Genomic DNA, 26,291 nt, shown 5'->3' on the forward strand with positions numbered 1-26,291 from the left:
GATAACGATCAAGGAATCTTGTTTTAAAGTTCATGCTAGAATAAAAATTTGAGTAACTGTTTTTAAATTTCAGAATCTATCTTGGTATATTGTTTACCTACCACTCATGCTGACAAGAGATTAAATTCTTTTTTATCTTTCTAATATTATACTATTCCCCTGTTAAATTTATTATTTCTGAAGCCTTGGGAAAGCCACTTGACTTAGGAGGGGGTGAGGAAAGATGAGTATTTCTTGCCACACTTTTCCAGAGTTTACAAACAGCAGTATCATATAAGCAGATTTTATATATTTCCTGTTCTTGCTCACTAATCACTATCAGTGACTAAGAAAGAAAAGCAAAAAAGAGAAAATATGATTCAAAAAATCAAATTTTTTATATTTTTGAATTAAAAAAAAATTGAATTTTTTAATTTTTGAATTCAATAAAAGAGAATTTTTAGAATTCAAAAAAAGAGAAGCATGATTCACCAAGATAAATAGATGGGAAACAATGAAGCCACAGGTACAGACTAGAGTAAGTCCCTATGCTTCACCTTTTAATGGCCTAGATCACTGACATTCCATATGGGAACTGTGCAGTACTCGAGTTTTTCTGACCTTTAGGAGCACTCTCCCTTGTCCTAAGGAAAACTCCTACGAGAAAAAGAAGCACATTCTAGTAACCAAACGCAAGCCTAATTAAACTCCTTAGTGTAGAAAAGAGACCAACGGGACGTTCGCGTTTTCTTCTCTCCCTTCACCAGATGGTAACAAGATGATTCCTTGAACCGCGCTCAGTGCAATTTGCCAGACAGCCGTAATGATCAAGCTACGAATTCAAAGACAGCATATACCAAATGTGGAGACTCTGTGAGACATTCTGCAAAGCCGTGCAAGATACCTCAAGCACAGTCCTTGCTCACGAAGGACGCCAGCTCAGAGGTGGAGTCTTGCACATTAGCATTTGGTCAATGCTGGCTTAGCTGATGAAGACAAAGAGTAAATACATCAAAAGGCGGGAGTCAGGGATGCGGGGGAACCTCCCAGCACGGGCTACTGGAATCAAGTACATACAATGAGCTCATGGCACACACTTCCACCCACAACTTCCTGTTGAACCAGGCTCCCCAAATGCTGCAACTTCCTCAGCCTTCTACCTGCTTCCATCCTATTCACCCCGTTAATCATATATTTAGCTACACACTTTGACTGATTATGGCTACTCACCCAGGGTCACCTCTCAAAAGCTTATCAGTCCCAGTTACAATGAAAAGAAAATCTCTGCTGTGCCAGAAAGCACAGAAAGGTTTACTTTCTGCAAAATATCAAGGGGACATACTAGCTTCAATTACTTCTTTTCTACTAGATGAATGAGCTCAGCAATGACAGGGTTCTTTCCCATTTATATTTATTTAGTGGGAAAATCAGGAAAGAAAAAGTAACAAAGCAGGAATAACCTATCACCAAATTTCACGTCAAATATTGTTTTCAGAGAAACACAATACAGAGATAAAATGTCAACTAAGCTTCAACTAGCAAATCTACAAGCGCCAAACACTGGAGTTTTGCCAAAGCAAACCGTTCAAGTTGTTTAACATGACTGACTACCATCTGAGACCTGGACTCATGCACGCCAGCTCAGAAAGGGTTATGTGTGTGTATATGCGCGGGCGTGTGCACAGTTATGTGTGCGTATATAACACTATTTGCTAACCACTCAGTATTCAAAAGGTAAATAACAGGTCATTCTCTATGCACTCATTTTCAGTCTCTCCATTAGCAGAAACCATAACTACTTCCAGAAATGCTAAATGATTCTTTACTTATCTTTCTATAAAATAATACATTCATTTAACTCCAGCTCTTGAGGACTACTTAGGCCAGCCAGGAAAAAAAAAAAAATCCAATGGTAATTTAATATATCATACTGAATATATTATATTGAATGCTGATTTAAATACAGATCCCACCCATAAGTATATACTATCAGGGGTAAGAAAAATAGCGTTTTGAGAAGCTTTTTTTCTTTTGAGGTTGTCTCATTCTTATAAATGCCAAGTAAGTTGTCATTAATCAATCATTAATCCAATGCTCAGAAGGCCCTACTATGTAGAAACACAGTCTTTTAAAAATTCTTTAAATTATAGTTTGGGGATGATAACACCATACTAACATTTAAATTTTACGGAAGGTTTAGAAGGTAGATGAGAAAGATGTCAACACTTTGCTATTCCCTAAATGCCAACATGCTTCTCATAGTGGTTAGAATTCAGCACCTCAAACTGCATGCATTTAAAGGTTGCACGAAGGTCAGTACACAGCCTTGTCATACACTGAGAGAGCAAAGCAGGGTGGCTGAGTTTAAAAGCTGCAATTATAAATATATTTACCAAAAGAGTTTCTATTTTTAAAGAACATACACACAGGAATTTATGAATTTAAAGATAATCCTAATCCTCAGGAGATCCTGAGTGTCCCGTATGTCCTACAGAGTATTCATTTTTCTATCTACTTGAAAAATGACAGCTTTCTAATTATTCTGTCAAGATTAATAGACCCCAAATTTGACTCTTAAATCTCAGTGGATGTCTTTTCTCCAATAGCCACTAATTCTCATTTGTGACATTTTTCCTCCCTAAAATTATGTGCTGCAAGGATTTTCATAAAATCAATTTATATACTCAAGCAACCTCTAAATCAAAGACCTAGAGTGATACAATCATCGGATAAATTAGCAACCAACCTTAAAGAATCTTTAACAAGTGCTTTAAAAAGAGGCATAAAGATGGATTTTTTAAAATTGTTAATGAATAACTTGAAACTTCAACTTCTAATAAGATCAATGAAACTCTGAATGAGAAACATAACAAAGCCAGATAACGTTTTCGATTAAAAAAATAAAAGTTACAAATCAGAAGCAACAAGGAATCCATACAGACAAAAATCGAATGAAAGAAGTACCCAAGAAATTAGTAAGCACTATGGTCTGATTTTATTTTAGGTGTTAGGACAAAACTTACTAAGGCTGACATGATTCATTTGCATGGGGTATAGGAGAAAGGAAATCACCCTTGGGAAATATTGAAGATGAAGTGTATAGTAGGCATTCCCAGCAGATATTCATAAAAAGCTAGGACTTAAAAAAATTCTATCATGTTAACAGCGTTGAGAAACGCTCCACATGGAAGAGATCCGCAAGTAAACATGGCTCTCCTGACACTGGCAGTAGGTGAAACCGCGGTAGAGAGAGAAATTACACTCATTACACGCACCCTTCCTAAATTACAAAAATCAGAACGTGAGAATTGAAAATGATCCCGAATAGTAGGGCTGGTAGGAAAAGACACACAGATATTCTCGAAAACGCCCATAGAATTCTAAAGAATATAGCTTGAAATTGTCCATTATCACCACTGCTATTCAACATCGTACTAGAGGTCCTAGCCTCAGCAATCAGACAACAAAAGGAAATTAAAGGCATCCAAATCGGCAAAGAAGAAGTCAAATTATCACTCTTCGCAGATGATATGATACTATATGTGGAAAACCCAAAAGACTCCACTCCAAAACTGCTAGAACTTATACAGGAATTCAGTAAAGTGTCAGGATATAAAATCAATGCACAGAAATCAGTTGCATTTCTCTACACCAACAGCAAGACAGAAGAAAGAGATATTAAGGAGTCAATCCCATTTACAATTGCATCCAAAACCATAAGATACCTAGGAATAAACCTAACCAAAGAGACACAGAATCTATACTCAGAAAACTATAAAGTACTCATGAAAGAAATTGAGGAAGACACAAAGAAATGGAAAAATGTGCCATGCTCCTGGATTGGAAGAATAAATATTGTGAAAATGTCTATGCTACCTAAAGCAATTTACACATTTAATGCAATTCCTATCAAAGTACCATCCATCTTTTTCAAAGAAATGGAACAAATAATGCTAAAATTTATATGGAACCAGAAAAGACCTCGAATAGCCAAAGGGATATTGAAAAAGAAAGCCAACATTGGTGGCATCACAATTCCGGACTTCAGGCTCTATTACAAAGCTGTCATCATCAAGACAGCATGGTACTGGCACAAAAACAGACACATAGATCAATGGAACAGAATAGAGAGCCCAGAAATAGACCCTCAAATCTATGGTCAACTAATCTTCGACAAAGCAGGAAAGAATGTCCAATGGAAAAAAGACAGCCTTTTCAATAAATGGTGCTGGGAAAATTGGACAGCCACATGCAGAAAAATGAAATTGGACCATTTCCTTACACCACACACGAAAATAGACTCAAAATGGATGAAGGACCTCAATGTACGAAAGGAATCCATCAAAATCCTTGAGGAGAACACGGGCAGCAACCTCTTCGACCTCTGCCGCAGCAACATCTTCCTAGGAACAACGCAAAAGGCAAGGGAAGCAAGGGAAAAAATGAACTACTGGGATTTCATCAAGATCAAAAGCTTTTGCACAGCAAAGGAAACAGTTAACAAAATCAAAAGACAACTGACAGAATGGGAGAAGATATTTGCAAACGACATATCAGATAAAGGACTAGTGTCCAGAATCTATAAAGAACTTAGCAAACTCAACACCCAAAGAACAAATAATCCAATCAAGAAATGGGCAGAAGACATGAACAGACATTTCTGCAAAGAAGACATCCAGATGGCCAACAGACACATGAAAAAGTGCTCCATATCACTTGGCATCAGGGAAATACAAATCAAAACCACAATGAGATATCACCTCACACCAGTCAGAATGGCTAAAATCAACAAGTCAGGAAATGACAGATGCTGGCGAGGATGCGGAGAAAGGGGAACCCTCCTACACTGTTGGTGGGAATGCAAGCTGGTGCAGCCACTCTGGAAAACAGCATGGAGGTTCCTCAAAATGTTGAAAATAGAACTGCCCTATGACCCAGCAATTGCACTATTGGGTATTTACCCTAAAGATACAAATGTAGTGATCCAAAGGGACACATGCACCCGAATGTTTATAGCAGCAATGTCCACAATAGCCAAACTATGGAAAGAACCTAGATGTCCATCAACAGATGAATGGATCAAGAAGATGTGGTATATATACACAATGGAATACTATGCAGCCATCAAAAGAAATGAAATCTTGCCATTTGCAACAACATGGATGGAACTAGAGCGTATCATGCTTAGCGAAATAAGTCAAGCAGAGAAAGACAACTATCATATGATCTCCCTGATATGAGGAAGTGGTGATGCAACATGGAGGCTTAAGTGGGTAGAAGAATAAATGAAACAAGATGGGATTGGGAGGGAGACAAACCATAAGTGACTCTTAATCTCACAAAACAAACTGAGGGTTGCCGGGGGGAGGGGGTTGGGGAGAAGGGGGTGGGATTATGGACATTGGGGAGGGTATGTGATTTGGTGAGTGCTGTGAAGTGTGTAAACCTGGTGATTCACAAACCTGGGGATAAAAATATATGTATATAAAAAATATATGTTTATAAAAAATAAAAAAAATTAAAAAAAAAAAAAAAAAAAAAATTCTATCATGTTAACAGCGTTGAGAAACGCTCCACATGGAAGAGATCCGCAAGTAAACATGGCTCTCCTGACACTGGCAGTAGGTGAAACCGCGGTAGAGAGAGAAATTACACTCATTACACGCACCCTTCCTAAATTACAAAAATCAGAACGTGAGAATTGAAAATGATCCCGAATAGTAGGGCTGGTAGGAAAAGACACACAGATATTCTCGAAAACGCCCATAGAATTCTAAAGAATATAGCTTGAAATTGTCCATTATCACCACTGCTATTCAACATCGTACTAGAGGTCCTAGCCTCAGCAATCAGACAACAAAAGGAAATTAAAGGCATCCAAATCGGCAAAGAAGAAGTCAAATTATCACTCTTCGCAGATGATATGATACTATATGTGGAAAACCCAAAAGACTCCACTCCAAAACTGCTAGAACTTATACAGGAATTCAGTAAAGTGTCAGGATATAAAATCAATGCACAGAAATCAGTTGCATTTCTCTACACCAACAGCAAGACAGAAGAAAGAGATATTAAGGAGTCAATCCCATTTACAATTGCATCCAAAACCATAAGATACCTAGGAATAAACCTAACCAAAGAGACACAGAATCTATACTCAGAAAACTATAAAGTACTCATGAAAGAAATTGAGGAAGACACAAAGAAATGGAAAAATGTGCCATGCTCCTGGATTGGAAGAATAAATATTGTGAAAATGTCTATGCTACCTAAAGCAATTTACACATTTAATGCAATTCCTATCAAAGTACCATCCATCTTTTTCAAAGAAATGGAACAAATAATGCTAAAATTTATATGGAACCAGAAAAGACCTCGAATAGCCAAAGGGATATTGAAAAAGAAAGCCAACATTGGTGGCATCACAATTCCGGACTTCAGGCTCTATTACAAAGCTGTCATCATCAAGACAGCATGGTACTGGCACAAAAACAGACACATAGATCAATGGAACAGAATAGAGAGCCCAGAAATAGACCCTCAAATCTATGGTCAACTAATCTTCGACAAAGCAGGAAAGAATGTCCAATGGAAAAAAGACAGCCTTTTCAATAAATGGTGCTGGGAAAATTGGACAGCCACATGCAGAAAAATGAAATTGGACCATTTCCTTACACCACACACGAAAATAGACTCAAAATGGATGAAGGACCTCAATGTACGAAAGGAATCCATCAAAATCCTTGAGGAGAACACGGGCAGCAACCTCTTCGACCTCTGCCGCAGCAACATCTTCCTAGGAACAACGCAAAAGGCAAGGGAAGCAAGGGAAAAAATGAACTACTGGGATTTCATCAAGATCAAAAGCTTTTGCACAGCAAAGGAAACAGTTAACAAAATCAAAAGACAACTGACAGAATGGGAGAAGATATTTGCAAACGACATATCAGATAAAGGACTAGTGTCCAGAATCTATAAAGAACTTAGCAAACTCAACACCCAAAGAACAAATAATCCAATCAAGAAATGGGCAGAGGACATGAACAGACATTTCTGCAAAGAAGACATCCAGATGGCGAACAGACACATGAAAAAGTGCTCCATATCACTCGGCATCAGGGAAATACAAATCAAAACCACAATGAGATATCACCTCACACCAGTCAGAATGGCTAAAATCAACAAGTCAGGAAATGACAGATGCTGGCGAGGATGCGGAGAAAGGGGAACCCTCCTACACTGTTGGTGGGAATGCAAGCTGGTGCAGCCACTCTGGAAAACAGCATGGAGGTTCCTCAAAATGTTGAAAATAGAACTGCCCTATGACCCAGCAATTGCACTATTGGGTATTTACCCTAAAGATACAAATGTAGTGATCCAAAGGAGCACATGCACCCGAATGTTTATAGCAGCAATGTCCACAATAGCCAAACTATGGAAAGAACCTAGATGTCCATCAACAGATGAATGGATCAAGAAGATGTGGTATATATACACAATGGAATACTATGCAGCCATCAAAAAAAAATGAAATCTTGCCATTTGCAACAACATGGATGGAACTAGAGCGTATCATGCTTAGCGAAATAAGTCAAGCAGAGAAAGACAACTATCATATGATCTCCCTGATATGAGGAAGTGGTGATGCAACATGGAGGCTTAAGTGGGTAGAAGAAGAATAAATGAAACAAGATGGGATTGGGAGGGAGACAAACCATAAGTGACTCTTAATCTCACAAAACAAACTGAGGGTTGCCGAGGGGAGGGGGTTTGGGAGAAGGGGTTGGGATTATGGACATTGGGGAGGGCATGTGATTTGGTGAGTGCTGTGAAGTGTGTAAACCTGGTGATTGACAGACCTGTACCCCTGGGGATAAAAATATATGTTTATAAAAAATTAAAAAAGTATAAAAAAAAAACAAAAAAAACAAAACAAAACAAAACAAAAAAAGAATATAGCTTGAAATTAGAAAGAGGAAAAAAAGAACAACTCATAAGGCACTGTGAATGAAACTGAGCCTGCAGAGACAAGAGAACCATTATACTTGAACAGAGACTGTTCAAGCTGAGAATGTAAAATAACGGTGTTTCAAGGGTTAATAAAAGTAACAAAAAGAGAACTTTGAAAACAAAGTATAATTAACCATAAAATGATAGAGCTGGTCTTTTATAGAACAAAGGGAAAAAAACAGTTGTAATTAAAAATGGGATGAATATGTAACAGATAGTGCTGAAGGAAAAAAAAAATCATAAAATGAAAATAAGATTTGAAGAAATAATCCAGGATGAGCTTATAGAAACAAAGAGGTACAAACTATAAGAATACATGATTTAAGAGTCATGGGAGACAGATAGACCGTCGACCAATATCTAGTTAAGAGTCAAGATAAAACATTTAAAGAGGTAACTGATCTAAGCTCTCCAGAATTACCCAGTGCTCATGAACAACATCTCCAACAAATCTCAAACATGACAAATGTAAAGATCAAAAGACCAAATCCATTCATATCACAATGAAACTTAAGAAAAAACATAAAAGGAAGAATTTAAACACAGCGAGAAGAAAACAGATCAGCCACAAAGAAGTTGGGAGTACACTAAGAACAGGTATCTTGCCGACAGCCACAGAAACCAGCAAAGAAGGGAATGATTTTTTTCAAGGTGCTGAATGCCATTGTCAATTTACATTCCTATACCTACTAAAGTTCATTTCTAATAGCAGAAATGAAAGAGACTTTTAAAAAAGAATATTCACTATTTAAGGCTTTGTTAATTAAGCATGTTAAATTTCTAGTTTTTCCATGAAACTTGACACACTAACTCTGAAATTTTTATGGTGAAATCAAAAAATGATATCCTATACCATATAATAAATAAAACAGCCCTAAAGAAAAATACCAAGATGAGGAGATCTACCCTACCTACGAGCCTATTCCATAAAATACTGCAAATTCCTGCAACCTTGTTCATCTCAATCCTTTGTCTTAATTTTTATTCTGAGAAGGGAAAATAAAACTCACCTTTTAACAAACTAATATTTATTGTTTTTGCATCTGTCTCCCTAAAATACAATGTATGGTTCCATAGGCAAGAATCTCTTTTGTTCAGTTTTACCTCAAACATCTAGAAAGAACATATTGTGTAAAGAGCACTCAAAAAGTGTGTGTGTGTGTGTGTGTGTGTGTGTGTGTGTGTGTGTGTTTAAGATTTTATTTATTTATTTGACAGACAGAGATCACAAGTTTGCAGAGAGGCAGGCAGAGAGGGGGGGGGAAGCAGGCTCCCCGCAGAGCAGAAAGCCCTATGTAGGGCTCGATCCCAGGACCCTAGGATCATGACCTGAGCTGAAGGCAGAGGCTTTAACCCACTAAGCCACCCAGGTGCCCCAAAAAGTGTGTTTTAAAATGAATGGGTAAAACAAGAATTTTAAAGTTATAGGTAAATTGGCCAATGAACCAAACTAAGAGCTCAGGAACAGATTCATGTAGTTTATGACATATTTCTTCACTGAAGAAAGGGTGGGTTTTCATGAAATGGCTCCAGGTGAGCTACTTATCCAATTTAAAAAATGAAATTAGACCTCTAAGCTTACGTAATATTCAACAAATTACAGGTGGATTAAATATTTTATTTAATATCTTTAAGAGACTGAGATAAGAAAGGATTTCTTAAACAATATTTTAAAAAACAATTCATGAAGAGTGATGAACTCAACTATATTAAGAAATTTTCTTTATCAAAAGGAAAGAGTGAAATAAAACATCCTAAATAGAAAGATCTCATTTCTAACATGGACAAGGTATCGATATCCAGGACGTATGAAAAAAAAGTTTACAAACTAAAATCCTTCTGTGCAAAGGAAAAATGAGCAAAAGTCATAAATGCATCTCATAGAAGAAATGAAGGACTCACTTTACTGACAAGTAGAAGAATCTGTAAGTGAAATTATTACAAGATATGATTTCATTTTACTTTTTGTATTCTTAAGGAAGCTCTATGCCCAACATGGGGCTCAAATTCATGACCCTGAGATCAAGAGTCACAGGCTCTACTAGCTGAGCCAGCCAGACACCCCTATGAGATAGAATTTTATACCAACTTGACTGGCAGCAATTACAAAGCTGGACCAATGTTCTTACACAGGAACAGTGCAATGGGAACTCTTTTATCCAGTTGGTGGGAGTGGCTATTGCAACCACACTTCAGGGAACAGCTTGATGACATCAATAAAACTTTAGCACACACCCAAACACCATCCCATTCCATTACTAGAAAATACGTAGCAAGTGAGGACGTGGAGATACGTCCAACAATCTTCATGATAGCACCGTTCTTGAGAATGACAGTAGAAAACAACCAAAACATCCATAAGCAATAAAACAGATGAAGAAATCAATTTGATATATTCCTATAATTAAGTATCAGATAGCAGCTTGCATGAAATCAATTTAATTTGGTTACAATCTTTTTTTTAGATAAAGCAAGGATGGACTAAAAAATAAGAAGAACACTTGATTCATAGTAAATATAAGCACTGTTTTATGAAATTTTGGTTTCAATTCCCTGTGCGTACTCATTTGCAATGAAAACCTTTTTCCTGTGGTGGCGGCCAGTGAAAACTATTAGAAAATCACTGCTTTATACACTGACAATGGGTCACCAGCAGCTATTCTTATCAACACGAATGAACACAAAACATAATGTGCAGAATCAAAGTTACAGAAATATTGGTACTACAAATTTCCATTAAGGAACCAACATGTCTATATATAAGCAATGTATTGTTTAGGATTATAAAAATAAGTGGTGACTGTCTATCCCTTCATCTGTGTAATGACTCCATAGGACTATTTTACTACTGAAACAGTCCATATATGTTCACAGAGAGCCTTTGGTATATATGTGTCTACAGTAACATTAACAAGCATAAAATATGAATATTTTAAAAATATGCAATACAGTTTACAAGCAGGGAACAATCCCACTGTGCATGGCTCTATAATTTCCTGCTTTCATCCCCAGTCAGAGAAGATGATACGGAAGAGGAAAGGGGAACACTGTGGTTGAGGAAGCACATTCAGGCCGTCAGAATCGCCAGAATAAGAATCATCTCCTATCAACAGGGAGGTAATACCTTCATCCAGAGAAAAACTGAGAACAATAGGATAATAGTATCTGGCACATAAAGCCTGAATACCACTTTTAACGATCATGTAATATTCTGCAATATGATGATATATTTTAAGCATTTCTCACTGACGACCCTTAGCAATTTTTTTTTAGCTATTACAATTCTGCAGTGTACATGCTTGTGTATTTTTTTTAAAGATTTTATTCATTCATTTGACAGATAGATACCACAAGTAGGCAGAGAGGCAGGCAGACAGAGAGAGAGAAGAGGAAGCAGGCTCCCTGCTGAGCAGAGAGCCCAACTCGGGGCTCAATCCCAGGACCCTGGGATCCTGAGCTGAGCCGAAGGCAGAGGCTTTAACCCACTGAGCCACCCAGGCACCCCTGCTTGTGTATTTCTCTAGGATAATGCCTAGCATTTGAATGCTGGATCAGAAGTTATGCCTATTTTTAGTTTTGAAAACCAGTCCCTAGTGGCCCTGCCAAAAATATTTTATCATTTTCACTTCTACCACCTGTAGAGGAGAGCAACTGCTTTCCCACATCCGTGTGAAAAAGCCAATACTGGATACTATCAATCCTTACCAATTTTGCCGGTCTCCAGAAACACTGTTTTAATATCCAATTCCCAGATAAGCAATGAAAGTGAGCATTTTTTTTTTATGTTTGTCATTCTTCCATCAATTTACTGTTCAAAACCTTCACTTTTTTTCTATTTTTTTTAAGTCTTCCATTTTGATCTATAGGAACTTCTTTCACATTATAGATATTTATCTTTTGATTGTTTAAAAGTGTTACAAATGTTCTTTACCAAACTGTCTCCCTTCTTTTGTGTATGGTGTTTTATATAGGCTTATGTGTCAAAACTTCCTACCTACAGGTGTGCCTGATTCTAAACTTCCAAAAATGGTTCTCAAATCAATTATTATCCATATAAATAATTCAAATAATTTTTTAAAATAAACCTCCCTAATGACTTTAAGATTGATATGTACTTGTGAAGGTTACAATTTTATATTAAAGTCAGCTGAAATCAGAAGCTATTCACCCCTGCCCTATATAAAGGTAAGGGTTTCTATGCAAGGTTCTCAGAATTCAGAGAAATCAGCCGTGCACTTATATTCCACAAAAGATTAAATCAGATTTGATGCATATGTGCAATCTTTAGAACACGTTTTTCATACATTGTAAGGAACAAATGAATACCATCAAGACTATAAAAATATATTTTCTCACTATCCCTTACATACCTAGGAATGTAATTTTTAGTCTATGAGCAAAATTTGAACAATGTGAATATATATTTCCAGCCAGTATTTTAAGCTTTCTATAATTACGCTTACAATAAAAACATTTTGTAAGCATTGTGCAAAATAAATTATACCCATCTAAAGTTAAGAATTTCCACATGAAAAAGTTGTTCGAGACAGAAAGTTAAATCTTGAATTATCAAAATATACAGCTTTACACAAACTAGTTATTTTAATCTTCATACTTCTTTTTCAGTCAGCAGGAACAAGGCAGAACATAACGAGTGGTAGCTATGTATACCTTTTATGGCTTCCAGTTTATTCTCTTTGAGGGTAACATTAACACCTGTCAGATTATACTCTATTACTCTATTACTCCCAAATTGACTTTCAACTCAACACATGCTTCTATTTTCAACTCTCATTTAGCTCTAGGTAACCCTTAGCATGCATGCATTTTCCTATTTTAAGATGTATATACCCTGTGAGAGTTTGTATCTCCAAAATCTTTCGTCTGTCCCCCTTAGTCATTTGACCTAAGAATGTGGCCCAGTGGGGAGAACATGGAGTTAGAGGGGATGGGCAAAGGTCAGAGGGTAATAATAAAATTACGTTTAAAAATATAGTAACCTTTAAAATATGCCTAGAAAGGTAAATTATAAAAGGAGGTTATTAATAACATGTAAAATAAAATGGCATTTACAACATACTTGTTCAAAATCTTATTTGAAACTGGTATCTTTTAAAAATGTTATCTTACAAAAAATATTAACAGGTTCATTTGAGCTAAGAAGTTTGTAATTCAACAGAAATAAAGTTTTACCATTTAATACTTATTGATGCCTACCACACACATGGCACTAAGCAGGGCCACGTGTGTCATGTAAAGAACATATCCACACCCAGCCCAGCCATCAAGATGCTCACAAGTTACTGCCAAATTTTTTACTTGAATTTAGTATATTTAATAACATACATGACTAAAATGACATCACAATGAGAACTTTTTTCATATTTCATAAAGCTGAATTTCCATATAATTACAATTAAAATATTCAATTAAAAATTGAGCATTTAAAAATAAATAAAGCTGCTCAGACTTCAAATGGCTGTAATTCATAGCTCGAAAAGGGTCTCATGCTGTAGATGAATGGATAAAGAAGATGTGAGATATATATATATATATATATATATATATATATATATATAACGGAATATTATGCAGCAATTAAAAATGAAACCTTGCCATTTGCAACATCATGGATGGAACTAGAGGGTATTGTGCTAAGCAAAATAAGTCAATCAGAGAAAGGAAATTATCATATGTTCTCACTGATTTGAGGAATTTGAGAAATAAGACAGAAGACCATAAGGGAAGCGAGGGAAAAATGAAACAAGACAAAACCAGAGAGGGAGGCAAACCGTAAGAGCCTCTTAATCTCAGAAAACAAACTGAGGGCTGCTAGTGTGGAGGGGGTGGGAGGGATAGGGGGGCTGGGTGACGGACACCAGGGAGGGCATGTGCTATGCTGAGCCCTGTGAATTGTGCAAGACTGATGATTCGCAGACCCGTACCCCTGAAACAAATAAGACATTATATGCTAATTTTAAAAAGACTTTAAAAAAAATCTCATGTTATTTTTTTACTACCCGTGACTGACTTACTTGTGGTGGTATGAAAATTATTTCCTCTCTGAGATGTATGAGTAACTTGAGAACAGTTAAATGACTTTTGCACAGAAGTATTACATATCTCCTTGCTATCAGTTTAGATAAAACAAACAAAATGAGTGTACCATCCCAAAGGTAAACGATCTTCTTTGGGACAGGATCACATGAGATTAGGTGAGATCATGTCTCTACTGTTCCTAGCATAGTTCATGGTCAGCTAGTAGCTTCTCATTAAAAAGTAATTTCCACATTCTATCCACTAATTTGCTAAAGTCATGTGATGAGGGTTTAAGTTCCTTCATTGTATTTGTACCATACCATTATCCATACACAAAATTGCTATTAAATAAAAGTAGTGTTTCCAATCAGTGGGGTCTATCAGATCAGAATATCATTTTAGGAATCAATATTATAAAAATACAAGCAACCCAGGGCACCTGAGTGGCTCAATGGGTTAAGCATCTGACTTTGGTTCAGATCATGATCTCAGGGTCCAGGGAGGGAGCCCCGCCTTGGGCTCCCCACTCAGCGCTGAGTCTGCTTGTCCCTCTCCGTGTCCCTCCTCTCACAGTCACCGCCACCATGCTTATCCTCTCCTATTCGCTCTCTCTCTCTCTCTCTCTCTCAAATAAATAAACAAAATCTTTTAAAGAAAAATACAAGCAAACTTTAGGGCTTCCGAATAACATGTGTGCACAAAAAACAGAAAAGGAAATAAAGATTTCAGGAAGAAGCACAAAAATATGTTTTGATGGAAGAGGTAAGGCTTTAGGGCCAAGCAAAGTGCAACATTCACGTTCAGTTGTTTCCCTGGCTTTAAACTTTGGGCAAGTTAACTTAGGAAAGAAATTCTGTACAGCTTATTCTGTAACACAACGTGACTCACAAAGGTCAGGTGGAAGACAGCATGTCAGGACCTAGATCAGTATCTAGTTATCAATAAAATGTAGTTCCCTCATTCATCCCACTGGGAAGCTGACTGCCAAACTTTCAGCCAAGGCTTGCCTCTTTTTCTCCTCCAAACTTCTACTAGTGCAGCAGTTCTCCAAGTGTGGATCCAAGACTAGCCGCCTCAGCATCATCTGGAAACTTATAAATGCAGATTCTTAGGCCCCGGTTCAGACCCACTAAACCAGAAACCACAGGGGGAGCCCAGAAACCTGTGTTAGTAAGTCAGGCTCTGGGGGATTCTGATACGTATTTTATGATAGTCACTGCCATAAGGCTGTGAAACTGATGAAAATGTTGCCAAGTGTAATAAAACGACCTACTTTTCCTTATTCTAGAACATTTCCTAATGACTCAGCTTCCTTTCAAGGAATTTAACAATTCTTGGGAGTAAAGGTGGCAGTTGTTGGTGAATCAGCTCTGGAGAAATCAGGAAAGCAGCATAGAGTGCACGCCTGTCATACGGACCAGTTTTCTTCATCACAAGTCAGGTTTACAAGAAGATTTAAGATGTTTTAAAGTAAAACAAAAAAAAAAAAAACAAAAAAAAAACAAAAAAAACCCACATAGGTAGGTAGGTAGATAGATAGATAGATTCATCATCATTTTTTCCAGCCCATTGCTCAGAAATCCTGACCATCTGTAACAAAAACCATTCTCCCACTCTAGACTGGGAGTCTTTTTTAAAAATAAATTTAAATGGGGAAGCCCCTCTAAATTTTCAGGCACATTTTAAAAAGTTTAACTATTAGATTCTCCTGCCTCTCTTCTTTAAGAACACATCTTATTCTTTTCTGACACTGATCCCTCATCATTTATACCAGATGTTCTCAATAGATCACTTTTTTCTTAAGGCTCTTAATCCTCTTCATTTGAAAAACATTATCCTTTAAAGGAAATGAAGGGATCCAAGGCCACCTTCATTGTGCGGTACATAAATTCTGCCTCAGCACTTGGTTCCTCCCACACCTACCCACACACCCAGGCTGCTGTCAACATATCAAATATTTAGTAGCTACCCTGGAGTTTTACATCACCCCCTTTTAGATGCTGGAGAGATTAGAGAAGGTCTTGGAAGACCAATGCTTTGAAAAATAACTACTATTAAGTACACACACATACACAAATACACACAAACTCGTTAGTTTGCTATAAGATCCATCCTGAGATAAGAAACCTCAATTAACTATTATGAAACATTTGAAACTTTTCAAATAATTTTTAGTTTGGCTGGGACTCGTTCAGATATTTGGTTTTCTATGAGGCAGCGGAACCTTCGGGAATATTACCAACCTGAATTGTGTTGTTCATTCAAACTCATCTAAATTCAATTTGCTATTGTAGTTCACCTATTTTCTCACTTCCTACTAGGTGAAGAATTCTCATAATTTTCAATTTAATTTCATAAGTTGTATTAATCAAATAGCTTACTTTTGCAAAAATTTGACTGATTATTATGGTGATTCAGTGTTGACAATTTGTATTTCATACAATGGCCTATTTAAAGAGCACAAATGTCTTAACAAATGTAACAGAGGAAACTGCTATATTCCCCACAGAGGAGAGAGAGAGAACATTGTTTCCACTTGAAATAGAGAAAAATAAACCACAGGGAATCTACCCTCATCATAAAACAAAACAAAGCCAGTATTCCAGTTACTTTTAAAAATCTGTATTATTTCTGAAGATTTGCATCTGCAAAAACAAAATCATTTAGAGCAACATATTCGAGTTGTGGTATTACTTGAGCAGACCCGGACACTAATAAAACATCATTCTGGAATGCTTCTTGTTGAATCGGTAGCTCACCAAGACACAGCAGTGGCATTCTTCAGCTTTACAAATATGGAAAATAAGAAAAGTCGGGGGCGGGGGGTGCTTTTAGAGTATGGCGGGAGTTTTCGTGCTCTGCTCCCACCTGCACGCTCTAGGTTTTCTAATACTCAGCAATTTTTGCGTTAGCACCTGGGCTCTCAATGTGGGAGGACACCTTCTATGGGGCTCCCTTGTCAAAGATACCCTTGAGACTGTAATTCTCCATTCCGCTGTTCAGGATCATTCGAGCACTAATCACACCCCCTCCCCCCACCAGATTCATCCTATCACAGAAGGCGGAAGGAGATCCGCCAAGCAGAACCAAAAAATAACGAGTGGAAAACTGCAACTTAAAATAAACAGAGCTCAGCTCTTCTATGCTGTCCTCATCAACGTCCTGATCAGGGGCAAAATATGTTGGACTCAAATACATCCACTGTTTGGAAAGAATTCTACAGGATTAAGTTCTAATGTTTACCGTTGTGGCTAGATGGGACAGTTCTATCTGTTTTCCTCATAAAACCTACATTTAGACTTCCCTCTAGTATTCAGTATCACACAGTTATTCCTGCTCGAGGGTTAAAAGCTGTTTTTGTTTTGTCTTGGTTTTTTTTAGGTATCACAGCAAAAAAAAAAAAAAAGGAAAAATCAGCTATTTTTCTTCACTTTTTTTTATCCAATTTTATTTTTTAAAGATTTTTTTTAATTGTTATTTATTTGCTAGCTAGAGAAAGCACGTGTGTATGAGGGCACAAGCAGGGGGAGCGGCAGCCAGAGAGAGAGAAGCAGGCTCCCAGCTGAGCAAGGAACCTGATGTGGGACTCGCTCCCAGAACCCTGGGATCATGACCCAAGCTGAAGGTAGACTCTTTAACTGACTGAGCCACCCAGGCATCCCTTCTTTACCCAATTTTAATACACTCATTAAAATGGGTAATTTGGGAGAGGCAACAAAGTCAAGTCTATGCGTTGCTCTTACTACAGCCAGCTCAAACTCAACCTGAGCAATCATGGCTAAGTGGTTTAGTTAACTCCGGACACACTAGTGATTTTAAGATATTGGCTGACAACTTCCAGTAGACTATATATTTAGATGTTCACAGCAATAAATAATTTTGTGTGTATGAACATGAAGAAATATTTTCAATGGTATTACATTTCTAGGCTTTACATTAACTAAAAAAATTAAAGCTGTCTCCAGGTTCCATGTGGGAAACATCATTCTTCATAGAATGTCTTGACAAAACAAGACATTCCAAGTTTTCATTTTATAAAATAAGTTTTATGACTTCACGTTTAGTAAATCGTATACAGTTAAGTTTTTGTGTCGTTCAGGAAACAATAGGTTTCACACAGCATATGAATTGTTAACCTCACACAGCATATGAATTGTTAACCTCCAACTTTTCACAGACTCCATTTGAAAGAAATTAAACAGATGCTGAAAAAGCATACTTCTGAAATTTTTTATGTAAAGTACTCGTTTCGGTCATTGTACATGGTATAGATATGAAGAAATAAATCTTAAATTTAAAATAAAAGGCCTGATGCACAGAACACTAATGGACTTCCCCCCACTCTCTAATCCAATTGATTGATTCAGCTCCAGTGAAATTACACCTCCCTCACGATCAATTTCACCACTGGTTGAGCCTTAGAACATTTAGATGTTCATTCATTATGCATGTTAACTTTCATCTGAGGAAAACTATGATCAAAAGCATTATCAAGGTGGAAATACTAAAAATACTCTTATGTTTAAAAACATTAGTAAATCTGTACTTCTGTACTTCTAAAAAATCTTACGAGGGAGATTCAATTGTATTGATAAGACAAGAATGTACCAATGGCAATCATGGGAAATGTGCCACTAAGTGTTAATTCTATAAGAAAAGAGTGAAAGTTAGGTGTAAAGATAGTTCCAATTTTCTATGTATTTTATGAAGATAAATGGCGGTAGGGTAGAATTTCATTAGGAAAAAGTCCCATAGAATTGTGAAGGTCATAAATTATTTCCCCAGAGTTATCACAGATAACTTAAATTTGGAAATGCTTCCATATCTTTAAGAGTCTTGACCCTTTAATTTTCACACCTTACTTTTTAGTCAACTACATTTTTCTATGTGATTTGAAGTACTACTACTGAGTAACTTCATATAATGGGCTACTTCAATTGTATTAGTAATATTAAATTGTACTAATTGTGTAACTGTATGAAGAAAGGGAAGTATATCTCTTTCCCTTTTACTTGTCGATAGTGTGTTTGGAGTTAAGGGGAAAACAACTACATAGTCTCACGGAAATTTCTCTTTTAAGAAAAATAATGTTAATATATTTTGAAAGTGGCACTAAAATATTTATATTCAATGAGACATTTCTCTTCACATGTTAAAATCACCAGAAACCCAACATTACAGACAATGAGATATTTTTATTCAAGTTTTCAACTTCTACTCCAAATCCCTTTATGAAGAATTGGGTTGCCAGTTCTTATGATATGATAATCATCCTTCCTATTGATTATACTAAGTTTATTTTCCTCCCTTTCTCCTTGTGAGAATGCCAAATTGCTAAGAAGAAGAAGAAGAAGAAGAAGAAGAAGAAGAAGAAAGAAAGAAACCCACCCAATCGAGAAATGGATAGAATGAAATATACAGGGAATTGCTGGGGTGATGGAAAGAGAAAGATTAAATTGTACCTTTCTTTCTAAAAGGATACAAAGAGGATTAAGGATTTGGATGACACATACATATCAGATTAAAGCAGGGAGTACATGCAGGAAGTCACCAAAAAGCTGTGAACAGGCTTACAATAAAACATGTCTAAACGCAAAATGGAAAACACGAGAATCAATGAGAAGTTTTTTATTACACATATATTACCTATAAGTTTTCCTGAAATTACCTTCTTGCCTTGGTCATGATTCTGGGGTGCTGGGGTCCTGAATCGGGTTCCCTGCTGAATGGGGAGTCTACTTCTCCCTCTCTGCCCCTCCACCTATTCATCCTCTTTCTTGCTCTCTCTACTCAAATAGATAAAACCTTAAAAAAAAAAAATACTTCTACTTAAAAAAAAAAAAAATCCACTGTCATAGAAAAAGTATAATTGACACAATGACATGTTAAATGCCTTGTATCACAGTGGACCTTGGCCATGGAAAGTTATGCTGCTCCAAGAGCACAGACTTGGTGCTCTGGAAAACAATACTAACATAAATAGAACTAGTCACAATTATTATAATACCCCAAAGCACTGAGTTCACCCAAATGTAGTAGCTCCAACAGCGCTGGATTTATACAAAGTTCTGACAAACAACTCCTTTAATAATATTGTAATATTATACATTTCTAGCAACAACTACTTTTGGGTGAATATGAAAAAATAATGTTTTCAATGTTACTGCATTTCCAGAATTTACATTAACTAAACAGAAAATGAAAGCTCTCTCTGGGTTCCATGGTAGTCAGAGGGAAGCGTTATTCTTCAAAGCATAGCGCTGACAAGAAAAGACATTCAAAGTTTTTATTTTATAAAATATTGTCTCTGCACAGCATGACCTTCCCTCTGCTTCTTTGGGTACAAATTCCTATTTGACTCAAAACCTGATTCATATATGATCTTCTATGAAAAGCCTCTTTGTATTAACAGTTAGTTCTTAGGATCTTATTGTTTTCATAGCCCTTTGTCACTCACTCAATGATAGCACTTAATCTCTTTTTGATTTACCCGAGTCTGTGTCTGTCTCTCCCACTACACTGGGAGCTCCTGGATGACGTTATCTTTGTCACATTGGAAGCCCCAGTGCCTAGAACACCACCTCAAGACACTTTGATTGAACGAACCAAGTTGGAAGTGACATGTTGGGAGTAAGCCTTAGATAAAAAAAGGTAATACAAACAGTGCTCTTCCCAATATGTGATGGGTTAGCTCATAAAAAAGTATTATCGGGGGAGGAGTCAAGATGGCGGAGAAGTAGCAAGCTGAGACTGCTTCAGCTAGCCGGAGATCAGCTAGATAGCTTATCTAAAGATTGCAAACACCTGAAAATCCATCGGCAGATCGAAGAGAAGAAGAACAGCAATTCTGGAAACAGAAAAACAACCACTTTCTGAAAGGTAGGACCGGCGGAGAAGTGAATCCAAAGCGACGGGAAGATAGACCCCGGGGGGAGGGGCCGGCTCCCGGCAAGCGGCGGAGCAACCGCGCACAAAATCAGGACTTTTAAAAGTCTGTTCCGCGGAGGGACATCGCTCCAGAGGCTAAACCGGAGCGAAGCCCACGCGGGGTCAGCGTGGCCTCAGGTCCCGCAGGGTCACAGAAGGATCGGGGGTGTCTGAGTGTCGCAGAGCTTGCGGGTATTGGAACGGGAAAGCCGGCTACAGAGACAGAGCCGACAGTAAGCTCGCAGCTCCGTATTACCTTGAACCGGTCGCAGGCTCGGTGAGCTCGGAGCGCAGCCGGAGGTCAGGCAGACGGGAGTAACTGGGCGCTGTTCTCTGAGGGCGCACTGAGGAGTGGGGCCCTGGGCTCTCGGCTCCTCCGGGCCGGAGACCAGGAGGCCGCCATTTGTATTCCCGTCCTCTGGAACTCTACGGAAAGCGCTCAGGGAACAAAAGCTCCTGAAAGCAAACCCGAGCGGATTACTCACCCCGGCCCCGGGTAAGGGCGGTGTAATTCCGCCTGGGGCAAAGACACTTGAAAATCACTACAACAGGCCCCTCCCCCAGAAGATCAACAAGAAATCCAGCCGAGACCAAGCTCACCTACCAAGGAGTGCGGTTTCAATACCAAGGAGAGCAGCAGAATTCCAGAGGAGGAGAAAGCCAAGCACGGAACTCATGGCTTTTTTCCTGTGATTTTTTTTAGTCTTGCAGTTAATTTAATTTTTTCTTTTTCATTTTTTTTTTTTTTTTTCTTTTTCTCGCCTTCGGGTAAAATTTTTTTTTTTTTTAACTGTTACCTATTTCTTTTTTAACGATTTTTTACTAGTTTATCTAATATATATATATATTTTTTTACATTTTTCTTAGGTGTTTTCTTTTTTAAAAAAAAATTCTTTTCTTTTTTTTTTTTTTTTTTTTTTTTTTTTTTTCTTTCTTCCTTTTTGAACCTCTTTTTATCCCCTTTCTCCCCACTCACGATTTTGGATCTCTTCTAATTTGGCTAAAGCATATTTTCCTGGGGTTGTTGCCACCCTTTTAGTATTTTACTTGCCCCTTCATTTACTCTTATCTGGACAAAATGACAAGACGTAAAAATTCACCACAAAAAAAAGAACAAGAGGCAGTACCGAAGGCTAGGGACCTAATCAATACAGACATCGGTAATATGTCAGATCTAGAGTTCAGAATGACAATTCTCAAGGTTCTAGCCGGGCTCGAAAAAGGCATGGAAGATATTAGAGAAACCCTCTCGAGAGATATAAAAGCCCTTTCTGGAGAAATAAAAGAACTAAAATCTAACCAAGTTGAAATCAAAAAAGCTATTAATGAGGTGCAATCAAAAATGGAGGCTCTCACTGCTAGGATAAATGAGGCAGAAGAAAGAATTAGTGATATAGAAGACCAAATGACAGAGAATAAAGAAGCTGATCAAAAGAGGGACAAACAGCTACTGGACCACGAGGGGAGAATTCGAGAAATAAGTGACACCATAAGACGAAACAACATTAGAATAATTGGGATTCCAGAAGAAGAAGAAAGTGAGAGGGGAGCAGAAGGTATACTGGAGAGAATTATTGGGGAGAATTTCCCCAATATGGCAAAGGGAACAAGCATCAAAATTCAGGAGGTTCAGAGAATGCCCCTCAAAATAAATAAGAATAGGCCCACACCCCGTCACATAATAGTAAAATTTACAAGTCTCAATGACAAAGAGAAAATCCTGAAAGCAGCCCGGGAAAAGAAGTCTGTAACATACAATGGTAAAAATATTAGATTGGCAGCTGACTTATCCACAGAGACCTGGCAGGCCAGAAAGAGCTGGCATGATATTTTCAGAGCACTAAACGAGAAAAACATGCAGCCAAGAATACTATATCCAGCTAGGCTATCATTGAAAATAGAAGGAGAGATTAAAAGCTTCCAGGACAAACAACAACTGAAAGAATTTGCAAATACCAAACCAGCTCTACAGGAAATATTGAAAGGGGTCCTCTAAGCAAAGAGAGAGCCTACAAGTGGTAGATCAGAAAGGAACAGAGACCATATACAGTAACAGTCACCTTACAGGCAATACAATGGCACTAAATTCATATCTCTCAATAGTTACCCTGAATGTGAATGGGCTAAATGCCCCTGTCAAAAGACACAGGGTATCAGAATGGATAAAAAAACAAAACCCATCTATATGTTGCCTCCAAGAAACACATTTTAAGCCCGAAGACACCTCCAGATTTAAAGTGAGGGGGTGGAAAAGAATTTACCATGCTAATGGACATCAGAAGAAAGCAGGAGTGGCAATCCTTATATCAGATCAATTAGATTTTAAGCCAAAGACTGTAATAAGAGATGAGGAAGGACACTATATCATACTCAAAGGGTCTGTCCAACAAGAAGATTTAACAATTTTAAATATCTATGCCCCCAACGTGGGAGCAGCCAACTATATAAACCAATTAATAACAAAATCAAAGAAACACATAAACAACAATACAATAATAGTAGGGGACTTTAATATTCCCCTCACTGAAATGGACAGGTCATCCAAGCAAAAGATCAGCAAGGAAATAAAGGCCTTAAATGACACACTGGACCAGATGGACATCACAGATATATTCAGAATATTTCATCCCAAAGCAACAGAATACACATTCTTCTCTAGTGCACATGGTACATTCTCCAGAATAGATCACATCCTCGGTCCTAAATCAGGACTCAACCGGTATCAAAAGATTGGGATCATTCCCTGCATATTTTCAGACCACAATGCTCTAAAGCTAGAACTCAACCACAAAAGGAAGTTTGGAAAGAACCCAAATACATGGAGACTAAACAGTATCCTTCTAAAGAATGAATGGGTCAACCGGGAAATTAAAGAAGAATTGAAAAAAATCATGGAAACAAATGATAATGAAAATACAACGGTTCAAAATCTGTGGGACACAACAAAGGCAGTCCTGAGAGGAAAATATATAGCGGTACAAGCCTTTCTCAAGAAACAAGAAAGGTCTCAGGTACACAACCTAACCCTACACCTAAAGGAGCTGGAGAAGGAACAAGAAAGAAACCCTAAGCCCAGCAGGAGAAGAGAAATCATAAAGATCAGAGCAGAAATCAATGAAATAGAAACCAAAAAAACAATAGAACAAATCAACGAAACTAGGAGCTGGTTCTTTGAAAGAATTAATAAAATTGATAAACCCCTGGCCCGACTTATCAAAAAGAAAAGAGAAAGGACCCAAATAAATAAAATCATGAATGAAAGAGGAGAGATCACAACTAACACCAAGGAAATACAAACTATTATAAGAACATACTATGAGCAACTCTACGGCAATAAATTTGACAATCTGGAAGAAATGGATGCATTCCTAGAAACATATAAACTACCACAACTGAACCATGAAGAAATAGAAAGCCTGAACAGACCCATAACCAGTAAGGAGATTGAAACAGTCATTAAAAATCTCCAAACAAACAAAAGCCCAGGGCCAGACGGCTTCCCGGGGGAATTCTACCAAACATTTAAAGAAGAACTAATTCCTATTCTCCTGAAACTGTTCCAAAAAATAGAAATGGAAGGAAAACTTCCAAACTCATTTTATGAGGCCAGCATCACCTTGATCCCAAAACCAGACAAGGATCCCACCAAAAAAGAGAGCTATAGACCGATATCCTTGATGAACACAGATGCGAAAATACTCAACAAAATACTAGCCAATCGGATTCAACAGTACATTAAAAAGATTATTCACCACGACCAAGTGGGATTTATTCCAGGGCTGCAAGGTTGGTTCAACATCCGCAAATCAGTCAATGTGATACAACACATCAATAAAAGTAAGAACAAGAACCATATGATACTCTCAATAGATGCTGAAAAAGCATTTGACAAAGTACAACATCCCTTCCTGATCAAAACTCTTCAAAGTGTAGGGATAGAGGGCACATACCTCAATATCATCAAAGCCATCTATGAAAAACCCACCGCAAATATCATTCTCAATGGAGAAAAACTGAAAGCTTTTCCGCTAAGGTCAGGAACACGGCAGGGATGTCCATTATCACCACTGCTATTCAACATCGTACTAGAGGTCCTAGCCTCAGCAATCAGACAACAAAAGGAAATTAAAGGCATCCAAATCGGCAAAGAAGAAGTCAAATTATCACTCTTCGCAGATGATATGATACTATATGTGGAAAACCCAAAAGACTCCACTCCAAAACTGCTAGAACTTATACAGGAATTCAGTAAAGTGTCAGGATATAAAATCAATGCACAGAAATCAGTTGCATTTCTCTACACCAACAGCAAGACAGAAGAAAGAGATATTAAGGAGTCAATCCCATTTACAATTGCATCCAAAACCATAAGATACCTAGGAATAAACCTAACCAAAGAGACACAGAATCTATACTCAGAAAACTATAAAGTACTCATGAAAGAAATTGAGGAAGACACAAAGAAATGGAAAAATGTTCCATGCTCCTGGATTGGAAGAATAAATATTGTGAAAATGTCTATGCTACCTAAAGCAATCTACACATTTAATGCAATTCCTATCAAAGTACCATCCATCTTTTTCAAAGAAATGGAACAAATAATTCTAAAATTTATATGGAACCAGAAAAGACCTCGAATAGCCAAAGGGATATTGAAAAAGAAAGCCAACGTTGGTGGCATCACAATTCCGGACTTCAAGCTCTATTACAAAGCTGTCATCATCAAGACAGCATGGTACTGGCACAAAAACAGACACATAGATCAATGGAACAGAATAGAGAGCCCAGAAATAGACCCTCAACTCTATGGTCAACTAATCTTCGACAAAGCAGGAAAGAATGTCCAATGGAAAAAAGACAGCCTTTTCAATAAATGGTGCTGGGAAAATTGGACAGCCACATGCAGAAAAATGAAATTGGACCATTTCCTTACACCACACACAAAAATAGACTCAAAATGGATGAAGGACCTCAATGTACGAAAGGAATCCATCAAAATCCTTGAGGAGAACACGGGCAGCAACCTCTTCGACCTCTGCCGCAGCAACATCTTCCTAGGAACAACGCAAAAGGCAAGGGAAGCAAGGGAAAAAATGAACTACTGGGATTTCATCAAGATCAAAAGCTTTTGCACAGCAAAGGAAACAGTTAACAAAATCAAAAGACAACTGACAGAATGGGAGAAGATATTTGCAAACGACATATCAGATAAAGGACTAGTGTCCAGAATCTATAAAGAACTTAGCAAACTCAACACCCAAAGAACAAATAATCCAATCAAGAAATGGGCAGAAGACATGAACAGACATTTCTGCAAAGAAGACATCCAGATGGCC

General features: G+C 37.5%; 1 protein-coding gene across 3 annotated transcripts in view; it reads right to left on the reverse strand.

Moving 5' to 3' along the window:
* PARD3B (par-3 family cell polarity regulator beta) overlaps positions 1–26,291 on the reverse strand; it is a 1,047,303-nt gene that overhangs the window by 737,865 nt on the left and 283,147 nt on the right. The gene's annotated exons all lie outside the window — the stretch shown is intronic.

Source organism: Mustela lutreola, chromosome 3, assembly GCF_030435805.1.
Source record: "Mustela lutreola isolate mMusLut2 chromosome 3, mMusLut2.pri, whole genome shotgun sequence".
NCBI classification, from domain to species: Eukaryota; Metazoa; Chordata; class Mammalia; order Carnivora; family Mustelidae; genus Mustela; species Mustela lutreola.